The sequence below is a fragment of the Equus asinus genome, chromosome 4, assembly GCF_041296235.1.
Source record: "Equus asinus isolate D_3611 breed Donkey chromosome 4, EquAss-T2T_v2, whole genome shotgun sequence".
NCBI classification, from domain to species: domain Eukaryota; kingdom Metazoa; phylum Chordata; class Mammalia; order Perissodactyla; family Equidae; genus Equus; species Equus asinus.
The window spans coordinates 81654410-81673601 of record NC_091793.1 but is presented as its reverse complement, the minus strand read 5'-3'; the positions used below and the strand labels follow the sequence as shown (position 1 = coordinate 81673601).

At 41.6% G+C, this 19192-nt stretch overlaps 1 pseudogene; it reads right to left on the bottom strand.

Annotated features, from left to right (window-relative positions):
• Positions 1–709: 709 nt before the first annotated feature.
• LOC139045187 (ras-related protein Rab-40C-like) lies at positions 710–1571 on the bottom strand (annotated as a pseudogene).
• Positions 1572–19192: the final 17621 nt, after the last annotated feature.

Here is a 19192-nt window from a genome sequence, read left to right as displayed (position 1 = left end):
GAAACTTCCCCATCCGTCACCACAGATGTGTTTGCTCAACCTTTAAATGAGACACCGCTTTTTTTTTTAAACGACCATGCTCAGAAAGGCTAGTACCTGTAGTCAGGGTCCGAGATGGCTGCTCAAAGTTTCATTTGCCTCCTGTGTCCCCACTGGCTCCTGCACAGCACCCACAGCCCTGTGGGAAGCGTATGTAATTCAAAGAAAGATAGAAGCTTTGACGGCGGATTCTTGTCCATCTTTGCCTCAAATCCCCTCCCTCTCCAGAGGTCCCAGGCTCGTCCTCACAGCCCACGTGGGCTCACTGACTTGGCTGCATTGAGGCTTCCCTGCTGGCCCATTAAAAATGTACAAAAGGAGCGAAATGTCTTCTATATAAATAAGAAACGTGAGCCAGGCCTCCTGGGTCCCCAGGGAGAGTCCCCTGGAGGCCGGGCTGGGGCCAGGCAGAGCGCCTCCTGACGGCTCCTCAGCCGCACCCAGGGGTCCCGGCCTTGTTCGGCCAAGATCTCCGCAGCAGCAGCAGCGCAGCCCTCCACCCTTCAGCGGAGTTCTTCCCAGCTGAGGGCACCAAGCCTGTTGGTGCGGCCCCAAGCTTCCCAGGAGGGGCTGTGTGGCCAGAGTCTACTCTGCTCCGAGCCAGGAGCGCTCCCCCAGCACGAGCCCTCGCAGAGCGCGTCCGCACCGCCGCGGCGCCCCGCCTGCCTGGCTACATCTTGCAGTTGCTCCGTGAGCAGTTCTGGGCTGGCGGAGGCTGGGGCTGCGATGGGATGGGGTGGATAGTCGACGGTAAAGGACCTTTTGAGGCCTTTGCCCTTGCTGCCATCGCCCCCGGACCCATCGGCCAGCGAGTAGGAGGACCAGTACATCGTGACGGCGTTCATGCCATTGGCCATCAAGAAGGACTTGTGGTGGCTCTGGATGGTGACCGGCAGCAGGAGCTTGTCGATGAGGTGCACAGGGGTGCAGGAGATGATGGCCCTGGCGGCAGAGGTCCTGCAGGCAGAACACTGTGTTGGGCCCTCCAGATCTTTTCCATGCTGCGCCTCAAGAGCACGATGCAGGACAGGACACAACGCAGTGAGGGACTCCGCAACCTTGAAGTTGCACAGCAGGCCGACCTCGACGGTCCTGCAGTTCTTTTCTGCGCAAGCGCGCGCCTGCGCTATCAGGTTAGGGCTTCAAGAGCAGGGGCAGCGGGTTCCCAGCCAGGATCTGGGGGACCGCGGGCGCATGCTCGTGGATTTCCATGAGCCAACGGTCAATACCGTCCAAAGAACCATCCGTTGATGATGTCGTACAGCAGGAGGAGCCCCTGCGCGCTCCTGAAGTAGGACCTGAACCTGGTGCACAACCTTGCCCAGCCCGGCGCGTCCCAGAGCAGCAGCCTCACCCGCTGGCCGTCCGGCAGGATGGTGGTCGTCTCGTAGTCTATCCAGTTGCTATAGGCGTACGGGGACTCAGCCGCGCCGTCCTGCAAGATCTTGCCTTTGCCCACGTCGCTGTCACCTGCCAGCAGGAACTTGAGGAGGTAGTCCGTAGCTCGTGACCGGGCTGTCCCGGGTCCCCATCCTCGCTCATGCGCACGCGGGCGGCACCCTCGTGCCCACAGCGCTGGCTGCGCTGGAGCATGGGAGGGGCGGCCGCAGGCACTCTGTCCCGAGCCTCCCGCGGAGCTGCTCTGCCCTCCCCCACCGCCCTGGGCACAGGGCGGCCGTGGGGGCGCACCGCTCCTGAGGCCTCCGCCGCACCTCAGCCCCGGGTCCTGGCCTCTGCCAACTACCCCCATACCGCTAGCATGTCTTTCGTGGATAACTGAGATAGCCTCTTAACCGATTTTTTTGTTTCTTCTCTTGCCTCCATAATATATTCTCCACAAAACAGCCGAGATAGTTTACAAATATAAATCATATGAAGTCACTCCTGTGGTAGTCACTAGTGTTACCCACTGACCACACTGCCCCCGTCCCTTTGGATAGCTGGTAGGATAGCACTTACTTGCCTTTTTGTGAATGGTTGGGATCATGTGGCTTGTTCTGGCCAAGAGGTTGTAAGCAACTTAGTGTTATTGAGTTGCATTATTGATTTGGAGCATTTAATTGCTGATTCAAGACCCTCCAGATTGTACTCTTCCCACTGCCACAGAGATTGGCACGTTCTGGACAGTGGTGACCCATCAGTCTGGTTCCTAGAGTGAGGATAATGATGGTGACCACAGAGAAAGCAGAATCCCTACCGGGCCCACAATGGACACAGTGCAATCGTGAGAAAAATCTGCATTGCTTTAAGGCACTGAGATTTTCTTTTTGTTGCTACAGCATAACCTACCTATTTTGATTGATAGTGTCTGCTGCTTAAAATTTGTCCCATGTGGATGAAGTTCTAATATATTTTGAATAAAATACAAATCCCTCACCATGGCCCATAAGCCTTTGTGACTTGTCCCTGGCCTACTTCTTGATTCTTATACTCTAGACCCACTGTCCATGCTGTTTTTCCTGCTTGCCAAGCCCACTTCTTCTTAGGCTTTTTCCACTTTCTGTTCTCTATGCCTGGAACGTTATCTCCTCTGAGCTTCACATGGCTGACTCCATCACTTCATTCAGTTTTCTGCTCAGTGTCACCCACTTAGAGAGACTTACTTTCTCTCTTTAAAATCTGTCCCCCACCTCTTCACTCATATTTCTTGATATTTTTACTTTCTGTAGTAGAAAGAATAGACCAGGTTATGCTAAAGTAACAACCCCAGCCCCCCCGCCCCCCAACCTCAGGAGTTTATCACAACAAAAATTTATTTCTTGTTCTCACTAAATGTCTAACTCAGGTCAGCAGTGGCTCTCTGCTCATTGCACCAAGCAGGGACCTGGCTAATGGAGTCTTCACTTTATCATAAGCTTCCAAGACCCCTGTGGCATGAAGATGGGAGCCATACAGTATCTGGCACAACTAATTAAATATGCTATCCCAGTATCCCACATGCTACTTCAACTAACCATCAAATGACCTACCCTAACCACAGACAGTTAGGATATTGTCCTGGAGGAGAGAAGAATCTTCAATGTTATCCTTGAGGAGAGAAGAATCAGATTATCAGGAAAGTCACATTAGTGACTGTCACAGCTGCTGTATTGATTTTCTACTGCTGCATAACAAATTACTACTAACTAAGCTGCTTAAAACAACTTTCTTTTATTAGCTCAAAGTTCTGTAGCAGAGGTTTAGGTAGGCTTAATTTGTTCTGTGCTCAGCGTATCATAAAGCCAAAATCAAGACCGAGCTGGGCTCTTGTCTGAAGGGTCAGGCGAAGGATCCACTTCGAAGGTCATTCAAGTTGTTGATAGAATTCATTTCCTTGAGGTTGTAGGACTGAGGTCCCTATTCCTTGCTGGCTATTCTCTGCTGCTAAAGACTGCTCATATTCCTCTCACATGGCCTCTTCATCTCCAGACCAGCAGTAGGATACCAGGTCCTTCTCATTCCTCCCCTTGTGCCCATTGAGGCCCAACTATCCTTTCTGCTCTCCTCAGGAAACTTTATCTTCCCCTTTTTGTTCTCTTTTTTGCATCTCTTGTTCATCTGTATCTTTCTCTTCTTTTACAGTCTAAAGCTTGTCTTGTTTAATCTTCCTCTCTCCCCCTCTCTTGCCATCTCTTCCTAAGGCCAGTCTCACTCTTCCCTCTCTTACCAAATAAATCCAGCTTTTTGTCTATGTGAACATTTCAAATATCTGACTTCCTGGAACTTTCCTGACACAATTGAATAGGTCGTACAGGTCCCACCTCATCCTCACTCACTGGGATTTGCTTTGGCCCCTGGTGAAATGGATCTTCCTGATGAAGTTTTTCTTGGAACATCTTCCTTGTGCCAACTTCCCTTACCAACACTGCAGGCGTTCTTGTCTCTCTGATGCTCTTTTTAGGAGTCCTCGCAGAAAACCCAATAGTCATGCTGTAACTGTTAGCTCCTTTTATTAGCCCAATTTATCAGTTCTTGGACTTCCCCTCCATTATCATCTAAATTTAACCTCTCATGTATACATCTGTCTTTTAATACTTCTAATACTACTTTGAAAACTTTCCAGACTAATTTTTGCCATCCTCAATGAAGTGGAATGTGGTCTGTCTCCCAAGCATGCTCTAAGATCAAATATTTGCTGTGTCTTACAAGTGCTCCATCTACACAGGGTCTCATTCTGAGGAGGGGCCTTGTCTTTCCATCTGTGTAAAAATGTTGGTTAAAATTTTTTATTCAATAAGAGAATGTTCCATCAGCAAGTACTTATATGGCTTGCAAAACTTCAGGAACTATCCAGAGTCAGGGCTCCAGGATACTCTGCTCTAGTCACTGAACAGAGAATATAATCTTTATCTAAGAGACAGCTCTTCTTTAAGAAATCTAATTATGCAAAGTGATATTTAGAGGTGATCATATTAAAAATGTGTTTTCTCTGTTCTCTTCTAAGTATTTGGATCCTCATACTCCACTTTTTCCGTGGACTTTCAAGCAACCTTTGCTCACAGACACCTACTTATGCTTTTTCCTCTCCTCAGCAAGTGCTACCGTATGTGTATCATGCCATCTAAATTAGAGCTGCTGAGTTACACTTGGATATTATGCCTTTTCATTATGACTGATGAAAAGCTCCTGAAGAGGTGAGAGCTTAACCCAAACAAATCAATCTTTAATGATAGAACTTTAGTTAATGTGGCACCAAGAGTAAAACAGATATTTAAGTCAAAGGTCCTGCCAAGAACCCTTCAAATTCCACCACAGAGTTAACTCCTATTCTGCTGGGAAGTAAGGCTTGCTATTCTTTGCACATGCTGCCTGTTAACTAGTAAGGGATGCTCTCAATCCCGTGCCCCAAAGTGACATTCTCCTTCTTTATACATAAGCTCAAGACAACCTGAGTCTGTTTTGTATTTAAAGGAGAAAAGTACTTCTTGACTGGATGAGCAAAGAAAGATCCACAATTGGAGGAACCAGAGGCTTTTTCACTCTAAGCTGAGACATGTAAACATGGAAATATGGAAAATGTAGTTAAATTACAAAATGAATTTTGATGATTCAAGTTGAATGGAATTAAGTGTAACAATGTACCTCAAACCTTGTGCATGTTCGAATCACCTGGGGACCTCTTTCAAAATGCCAGTGCTCATGCTCCATTCTAGGCCAATTAAATAAGCATGCCTGGGATCTGGATATTGGGTTTGTTTGTTTGTTTTCCATTTAAATCTTCCAGGAGATTCTATCATACAGCCAAGGCTGAGACCACTGGAGCAGAGGGGAGGAATCAGAGGGACTGAAAATGAGCCCTGAAGGCTTGTCCAGATTTTGATACCTGGAGAGGAGTAAAAACGGCAGCCTTGCAAGAGACTGGTGTGAGAACAAATAGTCAGACTGGACAATGGCCCCAGTTTGGGCTGTCAAGAGATGGCCTGACCTGAACCAGTGCCTCCTGTTGAGAAGGCAGAAGGTAGGTCTGGGTTGGGTGTACAGGAATTCTTCCACCACATATATACTTACTCTAAATTCTGATTTAGTTCCTGAAGTTTTCCTTGGATAAGTTTTTGGGAATAATGAATGTTTTGGTTCCAGTGAGTTTCAAGGTCCCTCTTTTGGTGTATCTAGAAATAACAGAAACAAGGGATTCAGAATTAAAGATAAAAGACAAGGTTTTGGCCAAGAAGTTTTTTTTCTCATGAGTCTCTCCTAAAGGAGAGACCGCGCTGAAAGAATTAAATGAGGTATTGAACGTGGGGTCACAATTCAGGGCCTCCAGGGGCCAGGAGGGTAGCACAAAGGGTGGTAAAACTGTTGGGAATGGGAGGGCCTATGAGGCTCCCCTCACACAGGCCCTTACCTCAGGAGCTTTGCTGGCCAAAGTAGTGGTTTCCAGGGAGAACCCTGTGAGGAAGTGATAGGAAGTGAAAATTAATTGTATGTTTCTTTCTTTCTTCCTCCCCGCCATGTTCTCTTCCTCCCTCCTGCCTCTCTTTTCTTCCTCACCTTTCTTTCTTTCTTCCAGCCTTTCTTTTTTTTCCCCTACTTTAGGATATCTAGATCATAATTGATACTCTTTTTGTTGTCCCATCTATATTATTTAAAAGAATACAAAATATTTGTAAGGACTTCTGTAGTTTCACTTACAGTGTTTTGAAGTGAATTTCAAAATATAATTTCACTATAGGATGGTAAATTCCCCAACCTTGAATTCTACCAAAATGAAGTTTCCAGAAACTTAAATCAAGCAGTTAGAAAGAGACACTTATATAGTTAGAAGCCATTCCAGGTAGTGTTTGACAAAACCTAAGAGTAGTTAAGGCTACTAGCCATCCTAATTCTTCTCCTTGCCAAGTTGAAAGACTCTGCTACATAAGCATAAAAGCATAGCTCAGCTGAGGGTCCAGCCTTTTACTTGGGAGTTGATCTGTTAGACTCTGGTCTAATGTTGTTGGGAATAGAAAGAGAGAAAATTGAATTTACCAAAATTTGTCTTATGATGCATATTCTTTATAGTTAAAAGGAATAATGTTATAGGCGGATGGTGAGGCTGTGGAGAGCATAACTGAATAACAACAGGTGGTCACTAGATTACCTTCTAAAGAAGGTGGTGGTAGTTAAAACAAGGATTTATTTTACGGAGTGAGTTTTCAAACTAGACTACTGTCTGCAGAATTCTTTTCTCTTTTCATTCCCTTCATAGCTCTTTTTTTCTTGTCTATATAAACATGGAGAAGGTATTTTTAAAAAATCAGTTTAGAAATGTGCCAAATGTTAGTCTACCTGGGTTGGCCATGTTAGCGTCTCCATCTCAGCCTTGATGCTTTCCTTCTTGAAAATGTTGGTTGCCCCTGAATGCTCCTTTAGCCCCTTCTCAATATTTTGCCTTTTGTACCAATTATGTTGGACAGATTCTACGATGGGCTCTACCCTCCATGCCTCCTGCCTCCTCATGTTCATGCTCTTGTATAATTCCCTTCCCTTGAGGGTGGGTGGGACCTGTGACTTATTTTAACCAATAGAATATGGCAAAAGTAAAAGATATCACCCCTGTGATTACATTGTTATTTAAGACTGACTTGGTAGCAGACCTGCTCTAAAGACTCATCTTCTAACATGAAGTTAGAATCCATTTGAGAAAGTCCACATGGCAGGGAACTGAAGGCAACTTCTGGGAACTGAGGGCAGCCTCCAGCATCCAACCAGTAAGAAGCCAGGGCCATCAGTGCTACAACCACAAGGAACAGAATTCTGTCAACAATTGGAGTAAGTTTGGAAGTGGATGATTTCCTAGTCAAGCTGTCAGATGAGAACTCAACCCAGTTGACATGGTGATTGCAGCCATGTGAGACCTTAAGCAAAGGTCTCCGTTAAGAGGTGCCCAAACTCTTGACCCACTAAAACCGTGAGATGATAAATATGTGTGTTGTTTTAAGCTCCTAAATTTGTGGTAATTCATTACACAGCAACAGAAAACTATTACACCTTTCCATAAGTACAAATCAGAATGATGCTAATGATGAGTCAAGCAGGGACCAGGTGTAAGTGGTAACACTCCATCTTATCCATAGTGTTTGTTCCGTCATTGGGGCTTCTGTCTTCAGTAATTCATTTACAAAAGGTTTGGTGCGTGGAGTTATCACTTTGACTCTCAAGAGCCCTTAATGCTGAAAAATAAGTGGGAATCAAGCAATTTGAGGACACTTTGAAAGATTAAACATAGTTTATTTCATTAAAGAAAAACAGGTCAATGGAATTCACCAATTGTTCACCAGCATGAGAGAGATTAGTTTTACCTTCTGGATGTTGGTTTGTAATTGTAGTCACTATAATCAATATGAGAGGGAATGAAAACTCCAATGTTTGAGTCAGATCAGTTCCTGTCTTTTGAAAGCAATTTTAGGATAGATTGATCACCTGAAAAAAGCAACTGCAAAATGCCAGGCAGTCAACTCAAAACAGTGTGTGTGTGTGTGTTCCCATATAAATTCTATTACTTTTTAAATAAAGGATCAAGACAGTCCTTGTATATGCACACGTTTTTAAAATGATGACACTGAGTCAAGCTGCATGAATTCCTTTGTAGGAAGTAAATGACAGTCCTGGATGACAAATGAAATTGTATAATACAAATCAAATTTGGGGTGTGGAAAAGAGAGTGTTTGGGAAACTCTCCAAATGCAAGATGGAATAATCTCTCGACCAGTATTCTTTGTGTAGAGCACTTCAGGAACATTAACTTTTCTTCAATTAGTATTTTCTAGGACAGTGCAGAGTTGAACATAATTTTAGCCAAGGAAAACTGGAGACACTACAATAATATTTACATAGTTAACAATAATAACTTATGTTTGTGTATAGTTTTATAAGAGTCTTCATGTTAATGATCTCATTAAATGTAAGGCTGAGATATTACATTCTCCATTTGACATTTGAAGAGAGAGAGAGAAAGAAAGAGAAAGAGGGAGAGGGAGAGAGAGAGAATGAGGGGGAGAACAAAGCCAAGATGAGAGTGAAGATTTTTCACTTTCTTCCCTAAAGACTTACTATCACCCTTCCCCATTTTATTAACACCTCTGTATTGTGGCGACAGAAAATTTGCCCATCTACCATCCATTCAGGAACACCAAGGAGAAGGAGAAGATTCATCAGCTTTTGTTGAGAAAGTCCTGATTCTTTAAATCAATCCTCCTTCCGTAAGTGTAAGCAAAAAGTTTTGAGTCTTTGAGGACTAGAATTGATTCTTTGAGGAAGAAATTGGGGCCCACAGAGGTTGTGTGTCTTGTCCAATAAGAGTAAGAGTTGGCCTGTAGTAGAAGCTACCTACCATTCCTTGAGGTCTTACTCTGTTCCAACCACTTCACACACATCATCTTTAATGCTTCCAAGAAGCTTTATGCATATGAGGAAACTGAGGCTCACAGAGTTTAAGGTACTTGCTCATAGTTGCACAGTTAATAAATGGAATACAAGGGATTTGAAGCCAGGTCTCTTTAATTCTGAAGCCCATGCTCCTTCCATTAATCTAGGCCACTTCTTGAGAATCCAGTTCTCTTTCTTCCCAGCTATAGCAACTTTCTATAGTCTGAGCCCAGAGTTCTAGGTCAAAGATAAAGTCAGAATTAGTCTTTATCTTATGAGGATTTGTCTAGAGATAGTTTTTCTTTGACAAATAGCTAGAGCTTGAGCTTGTGAAAAGTTAGAACAGCTGCTCCCTTGCAGAGAGTCCTTGTGTGTGTGTGCTTGTGTGTGTGTGCACATACCTGCAATCACAAGGTCCCGCTGTAATAGGTGCTCTCTCTGAAGTGTTTTGATTTTCATTTTTTGCTTTTATTTGAAGTGGAGGTTTTCATTGTCTCTTTATGCAGAGTTTCATCAGCATGAATTGAAGATGCTTGTTGGAAAGGCCACAGTTACTGGGCCAGCATGAGTGATTTCAATCCTGGCTAGATTGTGCTTCCTTAGGGTGATGCCTGCCGTCATGTCTGGCATCATGGAGTCCGAGCTTCCTTGCTGTTTCCCCTCAAGAAAGGCAGTGGAAGTTCACAGGCACCAAAGGACCTTTTCAAAGACACGAGACTTTGGGTGGAGCCAGGGGTACAATGTGGCACAGTGTGTGTTTACACAACAAATGGAGGGCTTTTCTTGAGATTTCAAGAACAGAAGGTGCAGACAGACACAATAGTCTCTCAGCCACGCTTTAATGAGCCAAGGCCCTTGGCTGGCTTGATGCTCAGTAACAGGACGTCTGTGCAGTGAGAATACAAGCAAAGGATGCTCAGGCTGTGCTTGGCCAGGTGTCTCCAAAGGCAGAGAAACATGACTCATGACACTTGAGCTAAGTTGACACTGCTGCCATCACCCTGGGAAAGCAATTTGTGGGCAGAGATCTAGGCTGTTTATAAAAATGACATGAGCAGCAGCTTCAACCTCAGGAGGCTTCGTAGGGAAAGATAAAGAGGAGGATTACAGAAGCTAAAGCTTTTGTTTAAAGAGAGATTACAAAGCATTTAGTTTGGATCAAGTCAGCCTGAAGCTTACTTGCTAAAATGTACCCCTTTGCTCTGCTCTGCGATGAATTTTGCTCTTAAACTTCATGCTCAGATGGAAAGACGAAGATGAGGCTTTATTTGGAATGATCACAGATGAGGCTGTTTTTCTCTCTCCCGTCTGTTAATATGAATTCAGGAAACATGAGGATTAGAAGAGATTCTAATCAATTGCCCAACATTAGTTTTTCTAGTAACAAGGGCAAATGTGCTTTCTAAGTACTTGAATGTGAAAAGGAAATCATGCAGCAGAAATGGATACAAGGTCAACACCTACAGAGATTTTCATGAAGTTATGGTTTCTGTGTTGGAAATTGTCTAAAATATAGGCTGCCCATGTTGGGAAAGTAAAAAATATAGGTTTAAAAACATTCCATCTATTTCCACCTTCTGAGACTGAATTGGATTGACTGCATGGCTGATCCAGTGACTGCAAAAACCTACATATTTAGGTAACTTTAAAAACGAATTGACCAAAACTCAGCCAATTTGTCAACTTTTTGTAGATTTGGCCTTTGTTCAGCTGGGGATCATTCCTAGTCTTCTGTGTGTCAGGGAGATTTTTCTGCTTCAACGAATCTTTCCCTTTCTTTTGAAATTAAAATCTGAAGAAAAATGATAGAATTCCAAAGGAATCATATACAAAATTAGATGTATCTGATTTATTAATTCATTCATTAATACAGTAGCGATTCATGGAGCAGCTACTAGATGCCTGGCTCTATTCTGAGCATTGGAAATCCAGTGATAAGTAAGACAAATTCTCTGTGCTCAAGTTACAGGAGGAGAGACAGAAACTAAGTAGTTAAACAGAGAAGTATATATGAGAATATAATTTCCGATCATGGTAAGTGTTACCAAGAAATTAAAAAGGAGAGAGTGTAGGAAATGGAAAGGCTATTTTGGAATGGATGTCTTGGTGGGCTTTTCAGAGGAGGTAATATTTGAGCAGAGATTTGAAGACATGTAGGAACGAGCTGTGTGAATATCTGACAAAACAGTGTTTGATAGGGAGGATATAGCAGGTGTAAAGGTCTTGAAGCAGAAACTACCTTACAGTGTTGTAAAAACCTCAGGGAGGCCAGTGCGGCTGAAGCAGAGAAGGTGAGGAGGAGCAAAGCGGAGGTAAGGCTGGAGAGCAGCAGAGGCCCGGTTATGTAGGTCAGGGGAGCCCATGGTAAGCAGCTGGGCTGTTGTTACAAATGTGATGAAAAGCAGTGGAAGAGTGTTGCAGGGGAAGCTACATAGTCTGATGTCTGGTTTTAAAGAGCTCTCCAGTGATTGTGTAGAGAAGAAACTGGTGCAGCAGGAATAGATGCAAGGAGGCCAATTGTGAGTCAATTTCTCAAGTCCGTGAAGGAGATGGTATCTCAGAGGAGTGTGATGTTTGAAGAATTGAACAGAAGTAATGGGACTTAGATGTGTTTTGAGAGTAAACCCAACAGAGCTTTCTGATGGATTAGATGTGGAGGAAGTTGAGGTGGGAGAAAGATTTGAAATAATGGAAAGAATGGAGCCATCTGGCATTGTGCAGTGCACAGTCTTCATCTGTGTACAGGCCCTGGTCAAGCTTTAGAAAGTGAATGAATGTTGGTGGCTGCAATGAAGAAGAGAGTGAAGGAGCAGACTTTTTGTCAGGGTAAGGTGGGAATAAAGATTTTTGATTTGAACATGTTATATTTTATTTTCCTCTAAACTACTACTATTACTACCCAGTCTGGAGTCAGGGAGAGGTGTGGATGGGAATACAAATTGGCCATCATCAGCCTGTAAATGAACTATGAGGTAATGGTATTGGAAGACCAGTAGAGGAGAGAGAACAGGGCCAAGGACCAAGAATGGGGGCCAAGACAATATCCAGGAAAAGGCGGAGGAAAAGAAACTGGCCAGTATGAACCCTGAAGAGAAGCCATTGTGCAATAAATGACTTTCATGGAGAGTAAAGTGAAGAGAGTATTTCAGCTCTCCCTGGGTGTTTGAGTAATATGAGGACATTGAACTGACCCATGGAGTTAGTGAGATGAAGTTGTTGGTGGCATTGATAAAGAGTGATTAGTGAGGAAAAAAGCCTGATTATAGAGTTAAGAAAATGGAAGGTAAAGAAGTGGAGACTGAATGTAGATAATACATTCAATGATTTTTCTCTAAAGGTAGTAGAATAAATTGACAATAACTGGAAGGGGTTGTAGGACCAAGAGATATTTTTTTTTTTTTTACAATGTTTTTATGCTTTATTAGTCAGGATAGGCTGCAGTAGCAAATAGGCCCCAAATCCCAGTGGTTTACTACAACAAAGGTTTATTTCTCACTCATGCTACATGTTCAAGGAAGGTCAGCTGGAGGCTCTGCTACCCATCGTTTCTCAGGGTCACAGTCTGACTGAGGCTCCCTTGTCTTATATCTACATGATCTCAATATGCAAATGCCTCAATCGCTCTAGCAGAAGAAAAAGACTAGAAAAGAGTGAACAGGATTTTCACTATCTTAGCCTGAATTGATGCACATTTAATGGCCAGAAGTAATCACATGACCTGCCTAACAGCAAAGGAGGTGGGAAATGGAGGAGAGCAAATGAAATCTTCAGTGACCATCATTGTCTCTGCCCCATAAGCCAATAGAGAGAGTAAATTAGATGGTCAGGCCGATTTCCTGAGCAGGCCAGAGGGGGCGGCAGTCAGTGCCCCTTTGGAGAGACTAGTTTTAGCAGCCCTATCTGAGTGAGAATGTTTTACCCAGTATATCAGGAAAGAAACTTGGGTATGCGGATACTGATTCATGGAGGCTGGGAGATTTGGTGATGGAGAGATAAGGGCATTGTCTTCTGAATAGTTTATTTTCTCAAGAAAATAAAACTAAGGGCATCAATTAAGAATGAAGAAGGGAGAGTGATTTCTGTAGATTTTGAAAGTGTGTCTGTAAATAATGGTCTCTAACAATGGGAAAACAAGTTTACTAGGAAAATGAGAGCATATGGCAGAGGCAGTGTAGTGTACTGTTTACTCTGTGTAGATCCTGAAGTCAGACTGTCTGGAATCTAATCTTGGCTGTATCACTTATGACTATGACCTTAACAGCTAAGCACCTCAGTTTTCCTGGTTTGTAACATTGGAATAATAATAGTACTTACATCCTAGGACTGTTTGGGGGATTAAAACTGAGCCTGGCACTGTGAACTGTCAGCTGTTATTGTGAGGATAGCCTGACAGTGGGACACCTTCAGGTTTATGGTCCTAAAAATGAAATGATGCCAGTTAGTAGGGCTATGTTTTTTTTCTCTATCCCTGTTCAACTGCTCAGTTGCTAGGAGGCAGATGTGGAGTAGGCAGAGAATGAGATTTACCCAGGGTTAGACTCGATGTGTAGCACAGAGTTTGTTTCATCCAATGCCCTATTGCCAGGTAGTCATGTTCCTCCAAGTGTGAAGATGTCTGCTTCCACATAATTTTATTTCTTGTCTGAAATCCTAAGTATGTTTCTATTTCTATGACCTATGTCAGATTTGACAAGGTCAAACTTCTCAGGGACCCTTGAAAATATTTAGAAGGTTAGAATTCCCTTTCTGATTAAATTAATCCTCTTCTCCAAGAAAAGCACCATTTATGATTCCATAAAAGTGGCATATTTGGCAGTGAAAACCTGCAAGTCTCTCCATGAGGAAATAGCACTTAGAGCTACAGGGGTCAAGTAAATGATATTCAAAGCTTCTCTCTTGGAAGGGAAGGATATTATTTCTGCACCAAATAAAATATTATTGAGATAGAGCTCACGTTATGTTTCCCATAAGTGACTGCATTTTCCTCTGTTTTAGAATCCCTGAGTATTTGAACCTTGATCTTTAGTGGGAAATAGTACACCAAGGATCCTATTTCAATTATCCTGCAGCTTACACACTGCTTTCTTAGTTGCTAATGATGGGAAGCAAATGTCACCAAGCAGAAAAGAGGAATAATTCCAATGAGACTATGTGGGCATGCCAAATGCATCTTCTTTTCCACACAGGAATCTGGAGGAGTCCAACATAGGAATCTGTTACTGTGTAATAACAATAAGACAGTTTCCTCCATGGTTTTCCTTGCCTTTAGAAGTCTTTTTCTTTTGGCTTCTCTTTCTAAAAGTCATCTCTACCTTCCTTAATAACCCAGGTTTTACAGAAACTCTTGTGATGTTTGATACTAGATATTACTCGCCATCTAATTCATTGAGATGCGTCATCCTGCAATTAATAGATTTCTGATTTAAAAAGGCAAGTAGCTAGCAATCTCCAGCTCTCATTAAAATATGATTGTAAATATATGCAAACAAAAAATATAGAAACAGCAAAAGATCAAAACTCAGAAAAAAGAAACTAAAATTGGAAAATAATCTAATGCCAAAATCGAAGAAAAATTGTAACTACTTATATTGCACATGGAGCCAGATGGGAAGATGTTCCACATTCTGTTCTTCTCTTCCCAGACACATTCTTCTATTCCTAAGATCTGGACAACCAAGGAAACAAGCAGTTCTTCTATGGCATCAAGTCAATGGTGCTTACCTTACTTGAGTCGCGGAATTGTGAGTGACTTTGGTATTTTTTGTCAGTCTTTTTTATCTTCTAATTTTTAAAAATCTTAACTTAGAAAAGAGTGTCTATCTATCTAAGGGCAGAAGATAATCTCAAATTCAAACTGGTTGTCTTTGGGATTGGGAATTTGGGTGATAATATTGTCTTCCTATTTTATTATATTTCCAAACATTTTTACTACATTCATATATTACCATACAATTAGAGAACAGAATGTAGTTTTTAAAAGGCAGTGCTTAAGAGGACTTTGAGGAACTTGGTTTTATGACTTCTTATTTTAAGGCATATTTGCAACAAAATATCTTCTTTCCTACTTGGTGTTTTTAATTATTAAAGTAAGAAAGATTATCTTTTTAATGAAGAAGGTTAATATATATAAATCAAAATGGCTGTCTGGATTTTTACCCCAAATGGAGGTATGTTTGGGTGGTCTGCCTTAAAATATAGTCTAGGTAGTAGACAGAACTGATAATGGTGGTTCCAAAGGGCCATCAAAGAGCTAGATTGTCAAAAAGCTGAAACTGAGGATGACTTTTTAATAATAATAATTTTAATAATGTGGGGAGAATTATTGAGATAATCTTTTTCATTGTAAAGTTTCTTTGCATCCATGAGGGGCTGTGACATACCTTAAGATATAGGAGTTATCCTCATAAACAACTAATGCTTTGGTATGATGAGAGACTCTTGTAACTGGTGATCTGGAAGCACCTGCTTTACACTTTATTCTTTTATTATTATTGTCATTATTGTTATTAGAAGTAATAAGGCATAATTTACATACATTGAAATGTACAGATCTTAAATGTACAGTTCTGTCTGTTTTTACAGATGCATATACCTGTGTAATCTGCATCTATATCAAGATATAGAACATTTCTGTCACCCCAGAAAGTTCCATAAGGCTTCTTCCCAGACCATTTGGTTTCTTTCCAGTTTAGGGCTTTTATGACTAAAGATGCTATCAGTGTTCCTTTGTGTTCTGATGGACATAAACACTCATTTCTGTTGAGCACATGTACAGGAGTGAGATTGCTAGGTCATGGGATATGTGTATGTTGAGATTTAGTGGTACTTTAAAATGTTGTTTTTATGTGATTGGACCAATTTATACTCACCCAGCTAGGTAAGAAATTCGCAGTTGCCCCATATACTTCCCAATACTTAGTATTGTTTATCTTTTTGATTTTACTCATCCTGGTGAGTATATAATGGGAACTTATTATGGCTTTAATTTGCATTTTTCTGGTGATTAATGATGTGAACACTTTTTCACATGTTTATTGGGTATTTTGATAATCCTCTATTATGAAGAGCCTGCCTATTACAGTGTGTTTTAAATGTCTATTTTCTGGTCTACAGTTGTGCCCTAACAACTGTCCTGTGAATTCCCTAAAGGTAAGGAATGCTTTGAATAGATCTTTCTATTCCTTATACTTAGCACACTGCACTAGCTCATTGCAGATTCTAAAAATATATTGGTTTGAATGAAATAAGGATAATTATTAAATAGCTCCTCCTATGTGCGGGACGCTTTGCATGTGTTACTTCAGTTAATCCCCATACCAACTCCGTTTAGAAGTGAGGAACTTGAAGCTTGGAGAGCTTTGAGTATTCACCCTGGCCACAGAGCTAGTAAGTGACTTGCATTGCGATAGTCTGAAACCAGACTATCTTGTTCAAAAACTCTTTTTGTTGTTGTTCCTTCCAAACCACCACAATGGCTTCAGATTAGAAAGAGGTCTTTCACTGTAGTCATTCTGCACCCATTTACTGTCTGTGATGGCAGAGAATGCTGTACTCTCCAACATCCGTGTTTCTCTTCTTTTCTCTACGCACAAAGCTAAACTACAGTTCCTAGGCCCCTTGAGGTTAGGTAGGGTCTGTGACTGAGTTATGACAATGGAATGTGACTTAATGTTGTGTATGCCATTTCCAGGTCTCACCCATAAAAAATTCCCTGCATGCAATCTTCCACAAACTGTTTTTTTGACACACTAGAAGTCTGCATGTTGAAGATGATGGTATCATAAGATATAAGGACCCTGGGTCCCTGAGTGACTCTGTGGAAGAGACACTCTTTCCCTCTCCCCATCACATCAGCCTATCATGAGTGAACATTAAGCTCTCATCATGATGGACCACAGAGATTTCAGAGTTTGTTATAGCAGCCCAGCCTGCTACAGTCTCTTTTTAGGTATTGGTGATGCAGAGATGAATAGCTATTAGCCTTAGGGAACTTCAGGTTGGTAAACAAAGAATTCTAACGCCATATGACAAATGTTATAGTAAAGGCACAGACCAAGTTCTGTGGCAAATGGTGGAGACAGATCAATTCTGCCTTGTAAACTTAAGGAATATCTCACTGAGGGGATATTTTTTTACCTGGGTCCTTGGAGGATCAGGTGAAAGTGATGGGCATTTCAGGTTGTAGAAACAGCATGAGGAAATGTGTGAAAAGCTAAAATGCATGCTATATTCCTTCCTGAAGATTTGTGAAGTTCCATGCAGCTAGAGTACAATTTGCATAAGAAGAATGGTAAGAGAGAAATCTAATAAAATAGATTGGTGGCCCAAATTGAAGCATCTTGTAAACCATGACAAGGAATTAGAACTTGGTCTTATGATCAATGGGGAGCCATCTGTTATGAATTGAATGGAAAGGAACTAGAAGCAGGAAAATCATTTAAAGGTGTTGCAATTATCTAGATAAAAAATAATGAGGATCAGAAGTAAGACATAAGCAAAGGGAATTAAGAAGAGGTGGATTCTTAAAATTAATACTTCCTTGGAGGCAAAAAGAGTGACATTTAGACTGTTCTTTTTGTCGAATGTCATCTACTGTTAGAAAAGTATTACATAAATCAAATCTAAATGAATATTTGGGGTTTTCAGGTCTCATTCTAGAGTTCATGATTTTTGTTAAAATGTCAGTAGTTGATTTCTTTCTCTAACTTCTTAGAACTTCTAGAAGCCTTGTTCTACATGAATAATATTCTATCAATGAAAAAAAAACAAGTTATCATTCTATAAGTGTTAATTCCTTGCATACCTTTCCCCAGGTTATCAGTTTCTTTGTTTTCTGTTTTAGATGGAATACAAGCAGTTTAATTTCACAAGTAGTCATTGAGCTCCTGTTATGTTCTCAGCACAGCAGTAGGCAGAAATGATAATGAGGGGCGTAAACCTCAGTCTCAGCCTTTAAAGAATTCCTGATCTAGCACAGGTAGGGAGAAAGTAGGTTGAGAGGCATAAGATAACAACTCCAAATGACTACAATACAGTCTAAAGCAACTACCAAAATGAGGTATATGAGAGTTCCAAGTGCCAAGAGGGCTTACAGAATTGGGAATGGTAGGTATGGTTCTGTGCAGACCACACACAATGTGGCATAGGTTTTGATGATGAAGGTGATGATGATGATGATGATGATGATGGTGGAGGACAAATTCCTTGTAGCATTTATGATTATATTAGTTACTGCTGATATGTCTATGAGCGTATGGCCAGGTAGGCTCTTCATCCACATGCATGCCTGGTCTCCTGCATGAATGATTCCCATCACCGATTATGCAGTAATAATAGTGAGAACTGTTAACCAAAGAGTCAGTGCTCACTGTTTTGCTTCCTCAGGGGAATAAAGGCAGCTTTAGACATCTCCCTTGAACTTACAGAATAAAGCAAACACACAGGAGGAAAAGTATAACAAAGATTAAGGAAGCTCATGTGTCAGAATCAGAATAGGCGGTACCCAGAAGCTTAGCAAAAGGAATGAAAGAGTGTTTCTTCTTCTCTGCCCATGAAAATATTCTTACAAACTGAATCACAGGAGGAAGAGGAAAAGGTAGGCCATTGTAGGATGAGGGGAGGTAGGGAAAAAAAAGCAGCAAGGAGGATTTTAATTCAGCTTTTAGAGGATTAAACAAGGCTGATGCCAGGAACATGATGAAGTAAATTTCCCAAAGGAGTAAAATTTTGGCAGAAAATCAGAATCGTGTATTTAGAAAGGAGCATTATTCTTTAACTGTAACAACACAAACTCTAAATTGTTCAGCCTGTAAATGAATTTTGGAAAGAATATAATAGATGTATTCATTCTCCAAACATATATTGAATGAGTATTATAGACCAGACACTGTGCTAGGCATTGGTAGAAAAAATGTTGAGACAATGTAGTCTCCCTCGAGAAGTTCATGCAGGGTGACTCACAGGGAAACAAAAACAGCCAATATACATGGTGATGTGTGTTGTGAAGCTATGTGTGGGCTGCTAAGGAAGTGTGGAGAGAGAAGTTCATTTGCCCTGGGCACTCTGAAAAGGTTTCTCAGAGGAGAAACAGTCTTGAGCTGTGATGTACAGGTTGAAATTGGCCAAGAGGAAAAAGTAAGGAGAGGCAGTTAAGAGAAAGGGAAAAAAATGAGAAACGGATCATGCATCAGTAATAATTGTTGTGGATAAGATTCACTGTTGGATGCCAAAGTTAGTGGGTAAAAACTTTAACATAAACAAGATGTATGTAGTCTCAAAGTATCTCTCCCAAGATATGTATTAACTAGAAAGGCAAAGATAGTAATTT